The sequence below is a fragment of the Stegodyphus dumicola genome, chromosome 9 (genome assembly GCF_044657685.1).
Source record: "Stegodyphus dumicola isolate Sdum_Otavi_A_Nest chromosome 9, ASM4465768v1".
Taxonomy (NCBI): Eukaryota; Metazoa; Arthropoda; class Arachnida; order Araneae; family Eresidae; genus Stegodyphus; species Stegodyphus dumicola.
Genome location: NC_140776.1, coordinates 139,442,841 through 139,468,013, shown reverse-complemented (window position 1 = coordinate 139,468,013; position 25,173 = coordinate 139,442,841). Strand labels below are relative to the sequence as shown.

At 31.9% G+C, this 25,173-nt stretch overlaps 1 protein-coding gene and 1 long non-coding RNA gene across 2 annotated transcripts in view; one reads left to right on the top strand and one right to left on the bottom strand.

The window, feature by feature from the left end:
* MCU (mitochondrial calcium uniporter) overlaps nucleotides 1-25,173 on the bottom strand; it is a 757,559-nt gene that overhangs the window by 654,111 nt on the left and 78,275 nt on the right. The window lies entirely within an intron of this gene.
* The window catches only part of LOC118198850 (uncharacterized), a 368,065-nt gene that overhangs the window by 318,265 nt on the left and 24,627 nt on the right, over nucleotides 1-25,173 (top strand). The window contains exon 4 of the long non-coding RNA XR_015043102.1: nucleotides 17,401-17,448. This is a non-coding gene — a long non-coding RNA (uncharacterized LOC118198850). The remainder of the gene's footprint in view (nucleotides 1-17,400; nucleotides 17,449-25,173) is intronic.

Sequence of the window (25,173 nt, the reverse complement as noted above, 5' to 3'; positions counted from 1 at the left end):
TTTGTTTTATTACCACTGCTGTAAATCATTCCAAATTAATATTAGTTTTGCAGCAGCTTCGAGGAGTTTTCTAATTTAACAATTGTCTTTGGAAAACAAAATTCTTAACATTCTCTTTGTTGCGATTGTTGAAATTCTTGGATATTTATACTGCTTTTAAAAATTTTATTCCGTAAAACACGTTTAAAAAATAATTTACATAAATTGTATAGAAATTTACAGAATTATTTAGATAAACTTTATTCTATGAAAAAAGAGAAGATAAATGCAACGGAGAGACATAATTTGCATAATCAGATTCATGAAAATTAAAGAGCTAGATGCATGATAATTTGCTTAAAACATTATTTAAATGAGAAGTAGTGTTGCCACCTTTTCAAAACTGCAGACCCGGTCATTTTAAAATTTGGATATTTAGCAAAATAAAATATTTAGGCTTTTTACTTCCTTGTACGAAGTAACGGATGTACTGTAATCGCGAAAATTTTCAAGTGTCATATTTCAACGAAAATATCCATTTTAACCGCTATCGAATGCAAGTTAACGATATTTTTTCGTGACATCTGTACGTAAGGACAGAATAAAGGACTCTTCTTCCCAAAACTGGTTGCAAAAAGAATTTAAAATGAATTCAGAAGAGGGGTTTTTTTTTTTTTTTTTTTTTTTTTTTTTTTTGTACGTACGTATATACCCACTCTGTTACTCGGATTCGTAAGCTCAGTTTTTTTTTAAGTCCCGGTAAGCTTTTTTTTTTTTTTTTTTTTTTTTTTAACCATAGCAGCCATATTTGTTTACATCTAAACCTTATCAGAACAGTGAGTAAAGTCAGTTTTTGCAACTTCAGTGTCTTTTTGCCGAGTGGGACCAAAAGTTAACTTTCAGTTTTGTGCACCGAAAAATCTACCTTCTTGCCCGCTGACCAAATTGCTTGTTTTTGCGTAGAAGCTCTAATTTTAATTGTAAACATGTTTTTGGCGACAGAGACATAGTCACAAGAAATCAAATGCGGGAATTCCATTCACACTTGCGACACAGGGTCTAAGCGGCCCTCACTAAGCTAAATTTGCGCATGCGTTGGATGTGTCTACAGCTTTCCCGCTCTGTTTTCCCATTCAGGTTTCGTGCGTTCGCTCTGATTGGTCGACGCTTATCCCAAGTCGGCATAAAGTTGAAAACTTCGAACTTAATGCCAAGAGCCCTAAACCAGATTTTGTGACGTACACAGACTGGTTGCCTGGCAACGCAGGCTCGGCTTAAACTCTTATGCCCTTTATATCGTCGTCTAAAAGCAGATTAATGTGTGTTATAAAACTGTAACATGTAAACGTAATTCACAACGTTCTTGCAGAACGTTGCACGTTCTTTACACATTAAACGTTCTTTACACATTAAATCAAAGGGCCACTAACACCAGTATCTGACATGCTTTTGTCCGTTATAAAACTGTAACATATAGACATGAAACAATCTGCTAGAACGTTGTGCGAATATTCTTTGTCAAATGTCCCTTGCACATTATACGAAAGTGCCACAATCCGGTAACATACGTACTATTGTCCACTTAAAAACTGTAACAAGCAGACGTAAATTCAGAACGTTTCGCCGTAACGTTCCTGACACGTTCGTGAAATACTTGCATTCAAAGTTCTGGTGCTAGTTGGGATGATACCAGTATACGTAAAACATCTCACAAGTCGTGCTTCCTCCGTTTTGCAGCTTTTCCTGGACCAGCATAATGAAGTCATCACAGTCTTCGTAGCTTGGTGTACTGAGCTAATGCCTTTATAGTCTGCTATATTAGAACAGGCATTTCAGTGTCATTTCACCTTGCGCGACTTCCCTCGTAACCTTGGCAACAACAACTCCGGTTAGATGCCCTAAATCTCTTTTTTTCGCTTATTTCAGTTCGGTGAGTTTCGCTTCGTGTAAAACTCACTACTGAAGACTATAGGATTATCCAGGAGTTGGTTAGAAAATCTACAAACGATTAATCTGAAACGCCGTTAGAGGGCGCTTCTCTTCTGGATACTGAGAATGTTAGTTTATAGTTTGGCTTTGATTGAGAGTAGCAACGATGTCTTCCTGACATCTTGAAATAAATAATTTATTTTTGTAACTGTGTAGTTTTGTCTTATATTATATATATATATATATATGTATGTATGTGTGTGTGTCTTTATGATATTTACCAACAATATGTCTTTGTGACATATTGTTGGTGCGACAATTTATGACTGTACTGAAAGAAATCAAAAATACTGCAAACAGACAACTTATGACCTACATTCACAATGATTTACATGTACCTGAACCGCTTTAATTAGCTGATTTTATATTGACCGGTTATAAAGCAGAATATCCGAACAACTTTGTCGGAATCTTAAATACTTCTCCAACAAAAAAAGTCTAACAAAAGGAAAGCAATAGCAAACAATACAAATAATTTTGGGATTTAACAAAATAATTTGGGGAAAAAATCAGCATCTTCTTAATTTAAGAAATGCTTATTTCTTCGGTACACCTGATACGAAGAACAATCTTAAATTTTTAAAAAAAATCTGAAAGATTTCAGATTATTTCAGACTTTTATTTATTAAACATCATGTTCTTCGCACTCAAACCACATAAAATTCAATTCAACAGCAATATTACAAAATATTTAAAAACAACATATCTTTAGAATTTCTGATACACAGTCTCGCGCGCTGGACATAAAAAAGTGTTTTTTCCCCCCGTTACGTGTTGCCATTGCTCGCTTTGAAATCGTCGAGTTTCTTAATCAAAAATTTGTTAAAGTTTTACAAAATTTGAAATAGATAATAAAACAAATTCAAAATTTGGACTTCCAAGTGCCCACGTTCGGTTGGAGGACTACGTTATTTAAAATCCTATCGCTCTATGTATCGCTGTTTTTTCACAATGCGAGAAACATTCCTGCATTCATATAGATTCTGCATTATTTAGTTTCTTTTAATATAAGAAATAATGATAATATTTGGTGGCAATAGTTTGAAAAGTGAATCAACGCAGAAAGTGAAACGACGCCAAATGCCGTTTTGAGACTAATAGCCTTTGGATCTAATGCCCCTTCGGGTTAAAAAGTGATAGAATTTTACTTCAAGGAACAGCTACATCTAAATTCTCTTGGTTCGAATAATTCAAGTTCTGAAAACGTGATAGTCTTGTATGATAATGTGCGGTGAAAACTAAAAGAGGGGACTTCAAAAGACCTGTCGGTTGATATACCTCCTTGAAATATTAGACTGAAAAATTTAACTGAATTAGAAACTGTTATTTAATATTCTTATATTTAATGTTTATTTGCATAATTTTTAATTAATTAGTTGAGTTTATACTATAATTTACTGTTTGTTATTCAATTTAATGTTTACTTATTCAGTAACTTTTGAATCTTTGTGCTGTTAATTATGTTAATTTTCTAGAGCTTCCTTTTGCTGTTTATATGTTTACATGAGTTAAATTTACTTAATACTGATATGTAAGTTGATTTCTTACATTTGAAGTAATCTCTTTTTGCATGCCAAAATAGTCATAATTTTTGTAAAAAATATCGGGAATGGAATGTTGAGAAAATCCATAAAAACCCCGTTAGAGGGCGCTTCTCTTCTGAATACACAGAATGTTAGTTTACGATGCGGCTTTGATGAGAGAAGTACCACCGATGCCTTACGGGTTCTTTTGAAATAAATCATTTATTTTTTTAACAATGTAATTTTGTCTTATCTCATAGCAACAGCTGCGTAACAAAGAAATAGAAGAGTATTCTTAGTTGTGAATGTTAGGAACAAAGACGAAATCTCCTAGAGAAATGTATCCACCCTCGGGGGCAGTTTTGATAACAAGAGTTGAACACGGTACCTTCAAAAAAACTTAAATGGATATAAAATTATTTCTAAGATAAAAAAAAAGTGTTTATAACTTACAAAATGAAGTTATTTACATTAAAACTAGCTTTATTCCAGTGATCCATGAAAATGTATCATTAGTAAATCCCAAACAAAAGCTTGGCAATTACAAACGTTGCAAAGACTACTCCACAGTTCTTAACAATATGAAAATTCCTTCCATAAGCCATAATTAAAATAAGTCTCTGTAATTAATAACGATGTTATGCAATGTCATTAATAACCGTAAAGTGAAATTTTGAAATACACGTACAGTTAAAAACATTTTGTCTTTTATACTTTCTCATTTCATGCATGTGAGTGAGCAAATGTTAGCCCAAAATTTATTCATTTTTCTTTTTGAATACTCTTCATGTCTTAGTCGAAGCTAAGTTTTCATGTTTCAGAACATATGAACCAAGAGTAAAGAAAGAAAATCTTTTTTATTAGGTACCTTACTGTACAATTAAACTCATTCTTAAAGCACACATAAATGCGTTGAAAATACGTTTTGCTTTTAATACACATATATTAATGTCTTACTAATTCCACTTAATATAGCTATAGTTAAATGAGGCGATCATTTATTTGGAACAGCAGAAATTAAAATAATGTTTCCGTGTTTAAATTTTAAATAACTTGTATGATTTTTGCTATTATTTATTCAATTGAAGCCAGCAGATTAAAAACACGACCGACGGACTTCACATGCTGCAGTTTCTACAGATGGCATCACACAGCATGAAGAAGTAAGTTTTAGAAACAAATATTCATTTACCCGAAAAACATCTCATCCAGAATTGGCGAAGTCCTGTTGCTGGGGATTAAAAGGGATTCTGCTGTATCTGGCAGCACCGTGAGGGGGGGGGGAATCAAATATAAAGATATTTTAATGTCGTGTATTTCCAACAATTTAAAAGGTGATTTTTCAGTTTCCTTAAACATTTATTTTACTTTGCCGCTTAACCAGAAAGGGATAATAACATACTTGAATAAATGACTAAAGAACGCTAGCTAAAATGCTTGATCATTTACGACTACACTTCACTCAAGAGAAGACCATTGTGCTGATATTGTCCACTCAGCGTCAATCAAAGACGATGGCAGTTTATTCTGCACAGATTCTTCTAACAGAGCCTTTAGGGACAACATTAGGAAATATGGACATGTTACGTTGATGTAAAGGAATGAAAAGCAAAAAGGAGTATTCTTTCATTCAGTAGGTTAAGAGCTGAAGAAGATTAAGTATAATCATCGAAAGATCTCCTACCCATTTAAACTCCAAGCATCAATCAAAAATTCGTTATAAAGTTTTGCAAAATGTGAAATTGATAATAAAACAAATTCCATATTTCAAATTTGGGCTTATTCGCAGCAGGATTACGTCCTGCAAAATTGGATGGCTCTAGATATGTTTGTTTTATCACAGTTCGAGAAACATACATACATTTATGCAGATTTTTCATTACTTAATTTCTTTAAATATAATATAGGGCGATAATATTCGGTGGCAACGACTTGAAAAGTGAATCGGACATTTATAGTGAAACAATACAAAATACCAAAATGAAAATAATAGTCCTTCAGGGCAACATACCCCATTGGACTAATAAAAGAAATTCGAAATTTACAATTTGAGGTGCACATGTTCAGGTGGAGGATCTGCGTTAAATGGAAAAAGGGGAAAAAATCAAGAAGACGGTTAAATACTTATATTTATCAAAAGGATTCAAACATAGTTTAGTAAATGAAGAGATAATTTAAATTCTTGACAGCTGAGATTAATTTTCTCAATTTATAATTTGATAAAAATATTTCAGTAATAGTTGAGTTTTTTATATTTTTATGAAATCCTTTTTAATTAAGCAAGTGAAGAAGACCAAGGCTCATTTCAAGAATTAATGCAAATAAACTCTAAGCGAGAAACACTAAACCCGTTCCGGAAAACTAAAATTCTCGCCGCGAGATAACATAGGTATCCATATCCACTGGAAATGAAAAATAGTCTTCTATATATTAAAAAAAAAAAAAAAAAAAAAAAAACCTTTTCTCTTCGTCGGAGAAACTTTTCTCTCACCTACCTAACTTCTAAACTTGGACTCTGCCACTATCGGCGGGAAAGTGAAAAAACTAGGAGTGACTCTGGAGACACTGTGGCTAAGGATGTTAATTCACCACCATCTGTGCCTTTATGCTTTATGTTTGTTAAATAAATACATTCAAGTTAATTGTCTAGTCATTAGTTGTGTAAGAGAATTTCATTTCCCTGCTCGTAGATATTTAAAAAGTCCTCCAAGAATGTATCCCCCCTCACAGGCAGATAGCTCTCGCATGCTTTGCCATACTCAAATGAATCAAAACAAAGCGAACCCTTTTATCGCTGAATTTCATAGCTTGATAAACATTTCTAAGTTAGACGTCAATAAAGTTCATCTTTACAACTTTTCAATTAAAACCGTCAACACATTTCATAAGTTTTTATTTAGTTTACTGTTGGAATTAGTCACCATGGTCATAAGTTTTTAACTTTTTGATAAGCGATCGAATTCAAATTTTGTACACACACTGTATAGTGATGATAATGTAATTCGATAAAGCGGTTTCCTCAAAATCTGATTTTTTAAATTCAATACTAAAATGATTTCCCGCATATATATTTCCGTTTAACTGAATAAGCTAAAACTTTCAGAAATTTACTGTTTGTACCATCGGATAGAGCAGAACACTCTCTTCTAAATGGAGTTATATGAGATTTGTAACATAACTCTTTTTTTTTTTTTTTTTTTTTAATCGCTGAAATTTTTTCCCGACCATTTGACGTTAGAGGTAAATGGTAAATGAATAAGAGGACGCTGGACATAGAAAAATTAGCTTATCATTAGAAAAATTATTTTTAACTGAATAATTTGATTAAGAATATGTCAATGAAACTGAAAAGAAAATGCAAATAGAAAAAAAAAATGCAAATAGGGAAAAAAATTAAGTTTTTACAAAACAAGTTTTTGTTTAAAACTTATCAAATAATGAACTAGAAGAAAAAAAAAATATTTATCATTAAGTATAATGGGAGCTACATATTAAACAATTCAATTTGCAAAATTCCCGCAAAGTTATATCATGAATAATAAAAGCCTATTCTCCAAAATAACGAAGTTTGCACTAAAAAAGCATTATTTTACATCTGTTATTACTTTTGCCTTTCTTTAAAACAACTTAACCGTCTAACAAATATTTGACATGAATGTAGGGCTTAATCGTATTAAGTTTTCAGTCGAGATTAAGAAAAGTAGAATGCCGTATCTACAGCAACTTTGGAAACGAAACAACATACCATTCAGTGAAAATGCTTGTCTAAAAAATCGATTTTAGTCTGTCAGTTTGCTGAGAAAACTATCACGCTTTTACTTTGTATTTTGATATTTTAGTTCACTTCGGGTGGCAAAGAAAACAGTCAATATCTGCTCGACGTCTCACTTTAAATTCAACAAAACAACGCATTAGCATTGCCGAAGATAAAATAAAAATTATTTTTTATAAAAGCTTTCTAGATAGATTCAGATTTGATACGTTGTTTTATATTATGTAAAAAGTGACACTTACACAATGCATACGAAAACAGAAAACTGATGCAGCTCTTCAAAACTAATACATATCCGTATCTAGGAAACTGCTATCGGTATAAAAATATACATGAATCAAATTTCCATTAAAATTATTTTTATACGTAAATACAGTTTTTAAAAACTGACAAATAATAGGCATGTTAACAAGTATTTTTTTTAATTTACAAGAGTTCTTTTAATTTATACCGAATATGCACAATAATTATATGCTATTGATACTGAATATGCACTCAAAGATGTTTTTATTTTTGGCATCAAGCTGCCATATAAACGGGGGGAAATTAAGTCGAAAATTCAAGATAATTTTATGAAATATGCTCTTTGCATTCTGTATGAATTAGACAAAAGCCCGTTTTTTTGAAAAAATAAAAATACTTTGCCAGCTACGGATTCCCAACGGAATCGTTATTGATTATCTGGGGGGTTGATAAAATATTAAGGGACTCAGTGATAATCAAGGGGTCGATAGCCGAATATACACCGGTAATCGATCGGCATAATCAAGATGCTCTTGATTAAAAAAATTATTAATAAAATTAATAATTAACTGTTTATTGATATAAAACTGTACCACGTTGTAAAGAAGAAATCACTTAAAATAAATGTTACAGGGAAATACGCAAAAACTATTTAATATACAGTAGAATTCCGAGTATCTGAGTTTTGACTAACCTAGGTTCCGTATTTTGAGTCCAATGCAATTAAAAAAAATGTCGTTGAAATACGCTTTCTCAAAAGGTAAACAATCTTGTAGATTTGGGTTTTAATAATTTAGATCAAAACCTAAAACGAAACAATCGACGCAGGCTCTTGAAATATATATTAGAATAACTATAAAATAACATAACAGTGGTTGAAACCTAAAACAGGTTAATCTGAAAGATATCATTTACTCCCTGAGAGAATCGTGGAACGGAGTGAAATAATTTACCATTCTGAAAAGCTGAAAAAAATATTTCGCCGAATGATGACGACACATAAATGACACAAAATCAAGCAGCAGGCGATTAAGAATTAGAGTTTACTTTAAACCAGCTATAAATTACAAGGGCTGTAACAAATGAAAATGAGAATGACTGGATGCAAGATGATGAACAATTTTTACTGTCTTATAAGGCCATTGTAAATTTAGCCACGCACAATGACGAAGATAATGGAAATGTTCAAATCAAGACCAGTCTGTCAAACAGACGGCTTTATGCTAAATAGCAAGACGATCCGAAATTATTATCTAGTGATGTCTACGCAATACGGCGGCAAGAAAACAAGGCAGCACAATGAAACAAAAGTTACTGATTTGTTTTTTAAATGCGTGATATGTTATGGACAGTGTACAGCACCTAAATTGTATTACAGGTATGTGTTTTCAAGTTTATAGTACGTATCATATTTAGTACTAATGTGTATACTTGTGCATTTGAACGTGCATATGTTCTATATCGCTGTGTACCAGCAGAATCCTGTATGCTAGTAAATTCCCTGTAGTATGTAAAATATGTTTATAATATGTACAATCATTAGGTTATATCAATACAGGTCCGAACTTCGAACATACCGAATGCGCGTCGAGCGTGCTTCCAGTTACCCTACAAAGGCATGTGGAAAGGAGAGAGAAAACACCTTACAAGTATTAGGATGTTCTATGTATCAATCCAGTTTGTCCGAGTAAACCCCGGTCCACACATTAGTTCGGATAATCGGGGTTCTACTGTATTTTAAATATCAATAAAAGTTTTAATATATAAGTTCTTTATGAAATAAATGCAGTATAAAAAGTAAAAAGGGCGAACGAACACTCCCCCCCGAAAAAAAGAGGCTCTCCCCCCCCCAAAAAAAAAGAAACACGAAGAAGGCAAAACTAAAGAACACAGCAAAATCTAAGCTTATTCTTTCAACTATACCTGCCGCTGACACTTGCTAAGTTTTGGCCAAGTAACAATTAGAATCTATGATTTTATTTCTGAAAATTCGTTTATGTTCGTAAAATCAAAAATAACAACAATAAAAAATAATAAAAATAATATGAACCATTTTTAAACTTTATATTTACTCTAAATGTTATATTTAAGTTATTTACGTGAAATTATTTGTATTATGGTTGTTGTGTATTACACAGAAAATGTAAGGGGTCGATGAAGGAAAAGCACTTTTCTGAAAAGGATCGATGGAGGAAAATGTTTTAAAATCCCTGCTCTACGCAGTTTCACCAAAATTATCTTGTCACCTCGCTGACGGAAATGAAAACAGTTAAATAATAAAAAAGGAAGCAATATTTGCAACAGCATCTATTAAACAATTCAGAAACGAAAAGATGTGAAAAATGTAATGAAATAAGTCTTTTACACTCTGGAAAGTAAAGGATTAGAATTACAATCATTAATTTTAAAACATTTGATGAATGAGGAAGGTTTCAACGAAATGTAATGCACCACCTGAAATGAAGAAGCTTTTCAATAATTATACAGAAACTATAGTCCGGTGTAAGAGTTCTTTTACTAATACATAAGAGGACTTTGTTTACTGAGTACTGAAAAGCATATTAGCGCAAATTGAGTAGAGAAAAGTCTAAAAGAAGGGATGAGGAAGATTTTTTTTAAAGAAAACTAGTTCGCATTTACGCTACACATGAGGATAATATAAAAAACTCTCATGACTTTGAAAGAGTTCTGTAGTCTTCCATCAGTGCAAGCAATATGCATAAAATATCCATAATCTTGCATAGAAGATTTATTATTTTGCTTTTCCAGTACGAGAGTCGCATTCATTATGTTAAATAATTTCGTTTTACTCAACTTTTAAGCTCTAAACTAACGACGAAATTACGTTGACTTAGTTTGAAAGTAGAATGTGTTAAACCACGTTGCCAAATGAATGTTATAAATTTCCCAAGAAAACCACATAAAAGGGTTTTAAAACTGAACAAAGAATTTTATTAACAAAAAAATCTGATGTGTACACCACATGACTTCCTTGTACGGAATATTAAATTATACCTATTTTTTCTTGCATTTTATTTAAACTTATTAGATTGAATTTAACCTACTTCGCCGACAGCGCATAAACCACAATAGAATAAATGCATTCTTTAAAATTCACTTTGTTTATCATAGCGACACTCTGGCGCTAGGTTTACTTAACAGTATTATATTTCGTTCATATTATAACTCAGAATGCACAAAATTTATATTAAAAAATGCACAAAATTATATTTAAAGAATTATCTAATCGTTGCCACGTGTTCTATTCAAATACTATAATAAAGCTAGAACTATGTATAAAAGAAATTAAGCAAACAAAACAAAAAAGAAACAGTTTTCCACAGACGACTGAGTATTTCTCATTCAATTAATTCAATTTTCACTTCGCGAGAAGGAAAAATACATAAAAACTCAAAATATCTGTATTAAAAATTACGAAGTAAATCTTAAACGCTTATTTCCTCGAAAAAATTCCAGAAAGGATTAAGCATGATTTAAATAATAAATGAAGGCGTTATCTTTGTTGTTGCGAAGCTAAGTTTCTGTAGATTGGCAACAAATCCGCTACTCAGCTCTTTCAAATGTAAACAAGATCAATGGCCGCCATCAAATTAGGCTTAGCGGCACTTAAACAATTTTAAAATTGTTGATAATTCTAAAAATATTGCATACAGATTTACTAAAGGCATAAAACCCTTAACCGAAAGATAAAAAAACAACATAATTCAATCATTTTTAAAGCAAAAAATGTACAATTTACAAACATATAAGAGTAAAGAAATTAAGATCACTGAGCCGGGTAACAGAGTGGATATATTTATAAATATATTTATATACGTTTGGCAAGGCCAATTGAAACCAAAATACGAGGTGCACATCTACATGTCATAGTAGTCTTATATACAAAATTTCAACGTTCTGAGGCTACTCGTTTTTGAGTTATGCGAGATACGTACGTACGTACATACGTTCGTACAGACGCCACGAAAATTTCTCTTCAGAATTCATTTTAAAGCAGTTTTTTAGTTTTTTTGGAGGAACAGAGTCTTTTATTCTGTCCTTACGTACAGATATCACGCAAAAACATCGTTAAATTGCATTCGAAAGCCGTCAAAGTGGATATTTTCGTTGAAATATGCTGCCTGAAGCTTTTCGCGATTACAATACTTCCTTTTTACTTCGTACAAGGAAGTAAAAAGGAAGCAAGCGGAGGTTGAACGTAAGAGGAATCCAGAAATTTTATAAATAATTAAATATAACATAAAAAGTATTTTATGCCATAAACTTTTATTAAAAATTGATATGATAATCGATGTACAAAAGGAGAAAAAAAAAATAATTTATCATATAGTTTAATGGAGATAATAGATTAAATAATTATATTTACAGAATTCATCTACAGTTTTATATAGCGAATAATAAAAACGTGAGGCGCCTAAATAATGAAATCTGTTGATTTAATTGCATTGTCAAATGTATTAGCCATAACCTTTTTTAATTATTCCATAATTTTTTAATTATCATGTGGTCCTAACATTTTTATCATTCGCAATGTAAAATTGTAGATGAATTGTATAAATAAAGTTACTTAATCTATTATTCTCATTAAACTAAAGTATAAATTATTTTTTCTCCTTTTCGTGCATCGATTATTATATCCATTTTAAATAAAAGGTTATGGCATTAAAATCTTTTTTTTAATTATACCTTCTGTTCTCCTAGTCTCAAGTACACGACATTGATGATGAAATTAGAAGTCATTATTAAAAAGCAATGAATTTAAAGAAAATTATGAAATAAAGTAAATTAACTGAACCTATTTCAAAGAATGTAGAAATAGCTTTGAATATTCAGTTTTGGAAATTAGATGTAATAACAGTTTTATAGGAATCATTTTATTTTAAGCTAAAATGGAAAAAAAAAAAAAAAAAAAAAAAAAGATGCTCCAAGACGGCAAACTCAAAAGCAATTTTTCCCAGAGAAACTCTTTTCCTCCCGTCTGCTTCAGACTGCAACGTATTTTTTTAAAAAAGTAGAAATCGCTCAATTAATTCATTTTATCATACTTGTTTTAAAAAGAGAGCGAAATGTTAGCGCAAAGCTAACGTTCTGTGAATTTCGAAACTGTATATCCGATACATTTTTAGATATTAAATTTTAAAACCATAAACGTTAAACAGTCCGAAAAAATCGATTTTCAAAAATTCGGCAAAAATACAGAAATAAATTTTTATACTACTTTTACTGAAAAGGTTTAGATTTTTTTTCTGCTGTATTCGATGGCGCAAACAGTAAAATTCTGAAATGTTCAGTTTGTTTGTTACACGTTGATATGTGCGAAAAATCATTTTAACGTCAAATAAAAAAATCTAAACATAAATTTGAAAAACAAAATCGCTTCATCGCATTGCATTGTCATCGACCAACAGTGTATATACAAAATTCGAACTCGATAGCTTGTTAGGAAGTAGATTAAAAGCCGATGGCAAAATTCCAATTCTCCAATTACAATAAAACACTATGTATATAATAAAACAATTACATACATATAGTGTTATATGCATAGTGCTTATAATAAAACGAGCAAACTGGATTACAGCAATGCTATTATCATTGCTTTTAACGAGAGAATGTTCTGTAGAATGGTAAAAAGAAATAATTTGAAAAGAAAATGAATAAGGAGGAAAGAAAAAAATACTTTTAATAGCAAACGGTATTAAAAATAATTCCTTCCTTATTTTAAAGAATACAGCAGACAGCATATATTAAGGGCAGGGGAAAATGTAACAATGAAAAGAAGACATTTAACTATTTTTTCGTTTCTTAAAGAGACAAGATACGGCATGGAGGAAACGACAAATTGAAAAAACTGTGATAATAAAATGATATTAATTAATTGTCAGAATAAATTTCCTTCATCTTAATGCTATTTTTATAAAAAAATTATTACTAGAATTTTAAGAAGAGAGAAGCTTCTAGTGATTTAGTCTAGGAGAGTATGAAACAACTAGACAACAAACTGATTCTGCACACATTTGGCAATTTCTGTTTATTCCGAACAGAATTTTCTTCGAAGGGTGAAAAAAAAACACTTCTAGAAATTAATGATGATGAGAATAATAAATTCCCAAGATAATTTTTTATCAACTACGCTCTGATTACTTGATTACCATTTTAAACACACTACTCGTATGAAAGCACACAAATATTATTCAACAAAATAAAAACAGCTTATCAAGCAAACAACATGTTGCTTACAGACTAATGAAATTCAAATTAAAAATCATCTCTTGGTAACAATATCGCGTGACATTACAAAAAGACTCTTCTAATTAAGAACACGGCAGAATAATATTCAAATTGAGAGATTTATTAATTAAAAATTGAGGAAAATGAGACTACAAAACATTAATAGTGATAATTTGAAAAAAATTAAACAAAAATTCATCAACTTTCGCAAATTTCCAAGTATTCGTAGGTAGTGAACATGCAGTAAATAAAAGAATGTGAACAAATTAGTTGAGAAAAATTCCCAAAACTAAGAGCTCTGAGTTTATCAAATTCGTTTAAATGAAGGGATCAAAAACTCAGAAGTAGAAAATTCCAGCAGAAAGGAACGTTTTCCGAGCAACTTAAAATAAAATTTGAATCATTTCTGAGCAAAAATTTTAATTAATTGTGCCTTCGTTTCTATTTTAGAAAACTCAATAATATAAAAATTACTTCTGAGAAAAAGCGAATGAAAAGTAATGAGAGAAGAACATAATTTAAAAAAGCAATTAAAAATATATAGGCAAGACCCAAAAATAATCACAATTAACGAATAAAATTTTTGTTTTCTTTGCAATATGCATTTTAGTGTCATCCACACTGAATGGCCATTTTCTTATGGCCACTTGACAGTTTCCAGCAAATTAATTATGGTATCCTACTGTTGTCGCTAAAGGGTTAGGCTAGTATAAAAAAAGGAAGTTTATTTCGCACTGAAAGAAGCCTAAATACAAATATCAAGTATCCAAACCTGAGAGAGTAGTACACGTGAGTTATTTCCGAACATAATAAAGGAAGCATCGAAGTCATGGAGAAAGTAACAGCGAAACCCTTACATTTGGTAAAATTTTCAAGAGCAGCTGTAGTTAAAGTTTTTAACGTCTGGATTGTCAGGCAAAACACTGGGTCTCAAAGTGCAACTTGTCATTGTTCATCGACTGGTGACATGTGCTGACACCCGACCACATGCCCGTGTGCAACGAAGAGTACCCAGATTTGTAAAAGACAATAGCACAGTAACAGTGCAACAACTTACGTGGACCTTTACGAAGGATCGTCTCAAAGGATCTCCGAACGCAATGTTTACCGTATAACACATCGTATGAGCCGAGGCCCAGTTCGAATACCGTTGCTGTCTGCAGTTTGTCAAATAAAAACTCGAAAATTCGCTCGGGAGCACGAGGATTGGACAGTAGTGGTCACCGCCGGTCATGTTTAGAACATAATCGTGTTTAGAATAATTGGAAACAAATTATGTGGTCCAATGAATCGCGTTTTCAGTTACGCCATGCAGACTGGCAAGTGATAATCTGGCGGAAACTACCCTTTTCTACAAGTAGACATTATATGCCAAACTTTCTATTCGTTTCTTTAACTTAACCCTTTTCAACTGGCCAGCATATGCAGGCGAAAAATTCAGATGCCCATTTGTGAACGGTAACTATCGGATACATAAATGAACTGAAACCTTTCGAAGCTAAGGGTGTACTGTTTGCTGTTTGCGATGCCACTGTGTTATAATGACGCGCTAACTGGTGTACGATACGTCAAACTTTGATCAATTTTGTCAACATCAACTACGTCAGATTTTATTCAGCAACTTTAATCGATAACGTAATGAGGGAACATAAACCAGAGTTGTGGACAGTCCCTTTACGCACATGTTTTCTAACGATTTCCACTGAGGCCGGTATTCTCGCATAAACAACTCAAAATTTTGGCATGCCGATAATCCAACTACTTCAAATCTACAAAATAATCCCATTACAGCCATTCGTGATTTTTAATTCCTTGTACGAAGTAAAAAGGAAGTATTGTAATCGCGAAAAGGTTCAGGCAGCATATTTCAACGAAAATATCCACTTTGACCGCTTTCGAATGCAATTTAACGATGTTTTTGCGTGATATCTGTACGTAAGAACAGAATAAAAGACTCTTTTCCTCCAAAAAAACTAAAAAACTGCTTTAAAATGAATTCTGAAGAGAATTTTTCGTGGCGTCTGTACGAACGTATGTACGTACGTGCGTACGTATCTCGCATAACTCAAAAACGAGTAGCCTCAGAACGTTGAAATTTTGTATATAAGACTACTATAACATGTAGATGTGCACCTCGTATTTTGGTTTCAAACGGCCGCGCCAAACGTGTATAAATATATCCACTCTGTTACCCGGCTCAGTGATCTCAGTTTCTTTACTCTTATATGTTTGTTATTTGTACATTTTTTGCTTTAAAAATGATTAAATTATGTTGTTTTAATCTTCCGGTTAAGGGTTTTATGCCTTTAGTAAATCTGTATGCAATATTTTTAGAATTATCAACAATTTTAAAATTGTTTAAGTGCCGCTAAGCCTAATTTGATGGCGGCCATTGATCTTGTTTACATTTGAAACAGCTGAGTAGCGGATTTGTTGCCAATCTAGAGAAACGTAGCTTCGCAACAACAAAGATAACGCCTTCATTTATTATTTAAATCATGCTTAATCCTTTCTGGAATTTTTTCGAGGAAATAAGCGTTTAAGATTTACTTCGTAATTTTTAATACAGATATTTTGAGTTTTTATGTATTTTTGCCTTGTCGCGAAGTAAAAACTGAATTTATTGAATGAGAAATACTCAATCGTCTGTGAAAAACTGTTTCTTTTTTGTTTTGTTTCCTTAATTTCTTTTATACATAGTTCTAGCTTTATTATAGTATTTGAATAGAACATGTGGCAACGATTAGATAATTCTTTAAATGATATAAATTTTGTGCGTTCTGAATTATAATATGAACGAAATATAATACTGTTAAGTAAACCTAGCGCAAGAGTGTCGCTATGGTAAACAAAGTGAATTTTAAAGAATGCATTTATTCTATTGTGGTTTATGCGCTGTTCGGCGAAGTAGGTTTAATTCAATAAATTTAAATGAAATGCAAGAAAAAATGCGTGTAACTTAATATTCCGTACAAGGAAGTCATGTGGTGTAACATCAGATTTTATTTTTTATTTAATAGCGTAAATATGAGGCAGATGCTCTATGAAAAATACTTCTCAAAGACATTCCCTTTGGGCAAATAGTTTCATGTGCGAATCTGGAGTTGTTCTCCACCGGTATAGAAAGGGTTAAATTTTGTAAAACCCATTCAGATACATTGTTCTGTGCTCTTTATATATTTGTGCAAAATTAGTTTTCTGGTCGTGTAAACGATACGGTTTTAACCCTTTGGCCTAAAACCACGAGTCTAACTCGGGGTAAAGAATTTGTGCCATAAACAAAAGCCACGTGTCTGACTCGTGGTAAAGAATTTGTGTCATAAACAAAAGCCACGAGTCTGACTCGTGGTAAAGAATTTGTGTCATAAACAAAAGCCACGTGTCTGACTCGTGGTAAAGAATTTGTGTCATAAACAAAAGCCACGAGTCTGACTCGTGGTAAAGAATTTGTGTCATAAACAAAAGCCACGTGTCTGACTCGTGGTAAAGAATTTGTGTCATAAACAAAAGCCACGAGTCTGACTCGTGGTGAGGAATTTGTGCATAAAATGTCGCGTATTATTATTAGAACAAGCGATTGGAGTTATTCTACATCGAATATTTTTCCTTTGATTGTAACGCTAGTATTTTTTTTTTTTCTTTCAGTTTTTTCTGACGAAACTGGATGATCTGTTACTTTAGTTCCCCGTACAGGTTCGTTACTTTCACACGTTTCAAATATAATTTCATATAAAGTATTAACTAAGTTTTTATTTACAAATTGTTATTGATTCATTAGCTACTTTGAAAAAATAAATTGTTTTTGTCGATTGATTATGATTACATCCTAGAGTCTTAAAATTACTATTTGTACCTAAACATTATTTATTATTTCACAATTCCTTTCGTTACACTGAAATATATATGTCATGTATGTATGTGTATGTATTTAATTATGGCAAAGCACACTAGGGCTATCTGTCTAGGGGGAGGGATGCCTTTCGTGGAGGACTTCCTAAGGGAAACTAGCTCGTATACACGTTACACATGGGGAAAACCACGAAAACGCCCATGCAGCCAGCCCGTTCGCGGGATTCGAACCTCGGACTGAACTACCAGTGTTCAGCGACTTTACCGCTCGGCCGCTGGTGGGCCTATATATGTCATGAAAAGTATACATTTTGCGCCAGTTCGGGTACACGGCTGAACAGTTGAATGGCACGGCGTGCGACCGACATTCTTGTTCACTATAGCTCGCGCAATTGGCAGATATGGAATAGGCCAATGGATTAATATAATTCATACTTTCAACGTCAGCCGCTGTCTCAACGTATTCACAGCTTCAGCGGCTTGTTGATTTAAAATTACCTATTTTTCCTAAATTACCGTCATCTTCATTCTCGATTTCGTCAGACTGTAAAATTTCATTAATCACAATTTAGATTGCTTCATTGTTACGAGCCCGTAATTCTGAAGACGCTTTATTTATGTGAAGTTTTAAGCAATATCTGTGTAATATATAAAATAGAAACATATCAAGCGAGGTTATAGCCACGAAATATTATAATAATTTATAGCTTACGAACAATTTCCACTGAAATTGAATGATTTTCTTAATTTATATATTCGAATTATCCTTATTATTCCCATTACATCACTCAGACAAAGTAATTGTAACATTGCAAAATGAAATTTAATTAAATCTGTCTAGTGCAAAGATGTTTTCACCAAAGAAAATCCAATTTCTAAGGAACAATCGATTATCATTCAAAAATACATTTCTTACTGCATGAGAAATCTTTTAATTAACGGTTTGTAACAAATTATACCTAGTCCTCCATTTGTCTCATCTAGCAAATAAGCCTAAAAATTGAATTAGATTGTAAAAGGAAAGGAGTGAAAATTCTTGCTCTGCCATTCTTATAAAAATGAATGAATTAAAATTCCTTTTACAAAAGAATTCCTTAATTTTTTTAACGTAACCCCATTTATAAAGGTACGGCTCTAATTAGAAAATCTAAATTACATACATATGTAAGGGGGAAAACGCTAACCATTTAAAATAAGAATATTGGATATAACATTTTTCTCACTAAAAACAAAATGTCAACACCACAAATTTTATTTATGACAAAAGGTTAAAATTCTGGTTTCTTGAGTTTATAATTATAACATTAGAAAATATATTTTATATATGAGCTTTGTTTAAAAATCATACAATTTACTCTGTGATGCAAAAATACAGATTTTCACTGCAGACGAGATTCACAATGATGGAATGAAAATTTAATGCTTCAGAAAAATCGTCACAAAAGCCTTTCTTCTCCGTTTCTGTACATGTAAGATGAATGAAATTACAATGCTACATTAGCAGCCTTAAACTCCACAAAATTTTTAATAAACTTAAGATAAATCTACGAGCAATGCAATTGTTGAACAAGGAAGAAAACATTCTACAACCACGAAACTACGTAAATTAAGTTTACGAAACTACGTTTTATAGTAGATTGTACATAAATTTTAAAACAGAAACAATCAAATTTCAAATTCTGCTTCCGATGGAGTATAATGAACGAACAACGAACTATTTAAGTTATTTAAATTACATTAACATAGCAATAAAAGGTTACCACATAACAAGTACAAATACCTCCAGTTTGAAGACGCACGAGTTGCATTATTATTATTTTACAGAGTGGCGTTAACACCGCCTGACTTAAAAATACTCTGGATTTCAATGAAATTGATTCAGCAAACTATCAAAAAGTTTTTAAGTTATACAACGAAACATTTAAAAATAACACGATAACAAACAAAATAACACGATAATATAGCAAAAAGTATTTAAAATACAATGTACAATATTCATTCAAAATAAAATTATGTATTAAGTTTAGATATTATTTACAGGTAATAAACATATATTAGAAATGTTGCGTTTAAAAATCCCACAAGGTGTTTTTACTAATATAACGCGTATTTTCCTATTTTTCCCTGGTGTTACATCATGAATTCTTACCAACTAACCAAGAGCAAATAGGGAGATTTTCTTCTTTTAACAGTTCTTCTGTCTTCTTCTTTTTAACCTTTTGGATATTACTCTTTTCAAAGTGATTTCAAACAGAATTTCTAAGGGCACTGATTTTTTTATCCCTCTCCCACTGCTTTCCAGAGTCCATAAATTGTGGTGAGTTTGTGCTCAGAAAGAGTTCTTTTCTACACCAGAGGTACAATAGTTCCTAGTTTAAAAGTTAAAGGACTTTGCAAAAATACGTTGAAAAGGCATATATGCAATACTCCTAGTCTTCATTTTTTTTTTCAAGAAATGCAGTGGTACTTTTCAAAGAATGACTTGCTGCTTTGTCTTAATGAAGTTTCACTCTTTGAAAGTCATTGGTATTCACTTTTTGAAAGTCAGTGGAATGATGAAATGGAATTTCTTTTGTAAATATCAGGTGAAAAAACTTTCTCTTGATAGTACGTTGAATTGATTCTTTACATTTTTGCCCGCTTTTCTAATTTTTAATTTGAAACTAGAAGAGAATCTTACGATAATCATAAACCCTTGACTGAAACTTTTTTTACATTGACATAACTAAGTTTGTACGTTTTTTCCTCTTCGCTTTCGAAAATAAAGACCTTTTGTTGTTGAAGTCATTTTTGTAAACCCATGCTTCAACAAGGCTCACAATGTATTTCCATTTATGAACTGCTAAATAGATATCATACAGGGTTATACAAATGGTTCTGCATTGAGCCACACGCTTAGGCAAAAGCTGGTGAAAATTATGCTTTTTAGCCCTTTTAAATTGTAAATCTTGGTTTATTATTTTATTTATTGTAGCTACAGACGTATTTAAAGACTGCGATTGATTTCTGTGTCAGCAATTTTTTTTTTTTTTTTTTTTCGTTACTAACGATTTAACTTTAGAAACATTAGAAACAGTTTGTACCCTTTTTTCGGGTATTCGCTTGAATACTTCTTTTGATGTAGAAGTAATGATTGGCGGTTTTTCTATTTCCGATTAATAATGTTGATTATTTTGCACAAAATTTTAATACCACATATTTCACGATGTTTTTAGTTATGGAATAGGAATACTTCTTTTTGGAGAGAGCAAAAAGAGATCCTTCAATCCACAGTCCGTCTGCATGCGACTTTTTCAAAGAAGAATAAATTTAGAAGTAGCAGACGATATTTCTCATTTCATATAATAAACTTTTGGCAAAAATTTTTATTCCAAAACATTTTTAAAAAGAATTCTTTATCGAAATCTTTCAAAAAATGTGTAAATAATATATTTAAAAAAACTAAAAACAGAACACAAATGAGACGCAGGAACCAACGCTTTTGTTGAACTTCTCAAAGCGCGAAGATAAAAGCATGGGCGATTTTCATGTTGGATTTGCTGAAACGTCCTGAATAATCGCAAATCTTCCCTCTACCGGAACCGGAAACGAGGCTCTCTTCTATCCCCAAAACACACTTCCTTCACTCACATCTAAATCTTCCGCCATTAAGTGCAGGAAAGAATAGAGAAGAGACTTTCCATTAAGGTGTAAAACTGATAATCGAAAGCTAGCAGGGATTCTGAAATGAATCCCTTTCAGGGGTCACTTAACGGATATTGCGGAGCAAGTACATGTACAAACAGCACATGAAGAAAATGTGGTACAGAATATTTCTTAATAATGGTACAATGTTCAGCAACAAAGAGAAAATGTTAAAAATTATCTATGTTGTGGAAAAATATATTGCATTAACTTGAGACTTAATGCTAAATTAATTTTTCTCGGCGTTGTATTGAGAAAAATCACAAAAATTTTATGTCATCGGGGGGGGGGGGGGGGAATGAATAACAGTTTCGATTTTAACATAGTTATATTTCATCATTGATGACAGAAATGAAAACAGGTCCTATTTACCGACCGAGTATTATTTTATTATGGACAATTCAAACATAACACACATTCAATTTCAATCAAGATGAAATTACGAAAACTAACTGAAACAAGCTGACTTAATGACATGTCTCTTCAGCATCGAACAGAATATTTTATGTGTGGAATCTATCTAAAAAGAAGTAGTGTTGGAAAAGATCCAATTTTATATCAAACTAGCCATTTGCTTGGCCAGCCTCTAAAATAGTTATTTTAAAAAACAACACATTATGATTAAAAAGAGTTAGAGTAATTTCATAGGTCCAATGTGTCCTACTGTGTTTATTGCTTTTAAATCCCTTTGTTTATTAATTAGTCACAGAGAAATCAAATATTTTACTTTTTCCATTGCTTGTTTACATTTGAAACAACAGAACAGTAGATTTGTTGCCAATCTAGAGAAAATAAGCTTCGCAAGAACAAGGATAACGCTTTCTTCTATTATAGCGAATTAAATCATGCTTAATCCATTCTGGAATTTTTCGAGCAAATATAAGCCTTTAAGGATTTACATTATAATTTTCAATACAGACATTTTGAGTTTTTATGTATTTTTGCCTTGTCGCGAAGTGATAACTGAATTAATTGAATGAGAAATACTGAAATGGCTGTGAAAAACTGTTTCTTTTTTGTTGCTGTTGTTGTTCTTTGCTTAATTTCTTTTATATATCGTTTTAGATTTATTATAGTATTTGAATAGAGCATGTGGCAACGAAATTTTTATGAAATTTTAAAAATGCCTCACATCCTGCAAGAGATGGCGCCACCAGAGCTCCAGTCAACTAAAATGTTTTTCATTCCTACTAATAGATGGCGCCACACGAGCACCCCATTTGTTCAAAGTTTACTTATTCTACGGACGGCGGCACGGGGGCCTCCGTTGCTAGTAATCTCTGAGTTCTAGCACAGCATGTGCAAAAGTCCTTCCACATTACTCGATTCTTCACGCATTTAAAAGTTAAGTATAATATATTGGTAAAGGCCGTTAATGGTCGATTACCTCTTACTAAGTGATAAGACACAGACATAGTTAAAAAATGATTGAAATGTAGCGCTGTTAAGTGAACCTAGGGTCAGAGTGTCGCTATAGTAAACAAATATAGTGAATTTTAAAGAGTGCATTTATTCTATTGTGATTTATTCAATCCAATAAGTTCCATTTAATTCAATCCAATAAGTTTAAATGAAATGCAAGAAAAAATGCGTATAATTTAGTATTCCGGGCATGGAAGTCATGTGGTGCACACATCAAATTTTTTAGATAGATATATATATATAATTGTAATTTTGGGGACAGAAATCCAACAAAATTTACTGCAATCAGTAATCCAGAAATAACTGACTTCTTTCTCAAAAGATTTTTATTTTTATTTTTATTTTTTAGCCGAAAGGAAACATTAGCCCAGAAACGCTATTAGTCTCTAAAATGATAATTTGCGTCGAATCATTAAAATCGTTATATCCCTTTTCAAATTGTTGTCACCAAATATTATCGCCCTGTATTGTATTTAAAGAAATTAAATAATAAAAAATCTGCATGAATGTATGTATGTTTCTCGCATTGTGGGGAAAAAAAAATGATACCTCCAGCCATCAAATTTTGAATAACAACGTAATCCCCCCACCACCCGAATATGGGCACTTGGAAACCGAATCTTGAATTTCAAATTTGTTTTATTACCTATTTCATTTTTTTTTTGTTTTTTTAACTTTAACGAATTTTTGATTAAAAACCTCAACGATTTCAAAGCGAGCAGTGGCAACACACTATACGGAATAATATATTTTTAACTCCAGCGCGCGAGACTGCCTCTCGGAAATTCTAAAGATATGCTGTTTTTTTAAATATTTTAGTCCAAATGCTCTCGAAACGCGTATGTATGTGTAAATGAAGACAAAAGGCCCCTTCGGTGGTATTTATTTATTTTTACTTTTCATTTGTTAACACCTCGAAGGAATATAGTCCTGATCCCGAACAAAAACTGTTCAATTACCTTCCAGTTCTCACTGTGTTGCCATTCGGCAAACCATGAGATTTTTGTTTACCTTTGACAGCAAATGCAATCAGTTTGTTACTGATTGGCAGACTGAAGAATTTTCAACAATAACGCACTTCTTAGCAATATAAATTTTTATATTACTTTTTTTTACCAAGCTAAGAAATAGATATAAATTATAATACTTCTAATTTATCTAACTGATATATTTTATGGACACTCGCAGCTCTGTTGTAAAGTAGAAAAGATATTTCTAACATTATTTGCTGTATAAACTTCTTTGAAATATATTTAAATTAGTTATATTTTTGAAATTATTATTATTATTATTAAAATTTTAAATGGTAGTAGTATTTCGAAGTATAAAGTTTTCAAACTGCAACATCCCATCCCCGTGATTACCTTAATATTTCATAAATATGTAAATATAGAGCTCTACAATGCTATCTGTTAAATAAAAAAGTAGAAAGCTAAAACGAATTACGAGGGACTTTTAAAATAAGGATAAGCAGATATCGTTTGCACATTGGTCTTGATTCGGCAGTTAGCCCTTCAAGAAATTGATAGTTCTGAAGATAGTTGACAGTAATTACACTGGGAGTTAAGTTCCTTCTCTGAGGAGGCCGAAGGGGTATATCAATAATACACAGCACGTATACACCCCCCCCACACACACACCTCCCGTCAAAAGATAAACGAACTAATTACGGAACAAACTAAATATGCAGCCAATGGTGAGGAGGAGGAAGTAACGTCACGTGAATGACGTCTAAAATTATATTTCCCCACGCAACTGTATATGTTCTTTGGTATGACAATCTCGACTGGCAGAACACGTAATTTCTAAAAGCGGTTGGCCTTCAAAATGCGGGTTGCTTTTGTGTTGATAGGATACAAGGCTTCATAAACCTTTTCAAATTTACATCTCTCGAAGCTCTTAAGCAAGCATCAGAGATGTATTCAACTGCAATAATAGACAGATTTTTTAGAGCAACCGCAGTGAATTCGGTTAGATGTCAGAAAGCTTTAATTGTAAGAATTCGATATTTAGTAATGTAAATATCATGTATCATTCAGTATTATATTAAACTTAATTCATGAAATTTTATTCAACTATGTAAATAAAAATACAGTAAAATAAAAATCTGAAAGGTTTCAGATTTTAAATTACGTCCAAAGCGGCGTTTTTTTAACGTTTTATGTGCTACCTTTATTTATTAAATATCATGCTCTTTGCACTTAAACCATAAAATTCAGTTCAATAGCAATGTCGCAAAATAATTTTAAAATTGAGTGTATCTTTAGAATTTCCGATACACAGATCTGTGCGCTGGAGATAAAAAATCCCCCCCCCGTAGAGTGTTGCCATTGCTCGCTTTGAAATCCTTGAGTTTGTTAATCAAAAATTCGTTAAAGTTTTACAAAATATGAAATCGATAATAAAACAAATTTCAAATTGGGTCTTCAACATGCCCATATTCGTAAGAGGATTACGTCATTC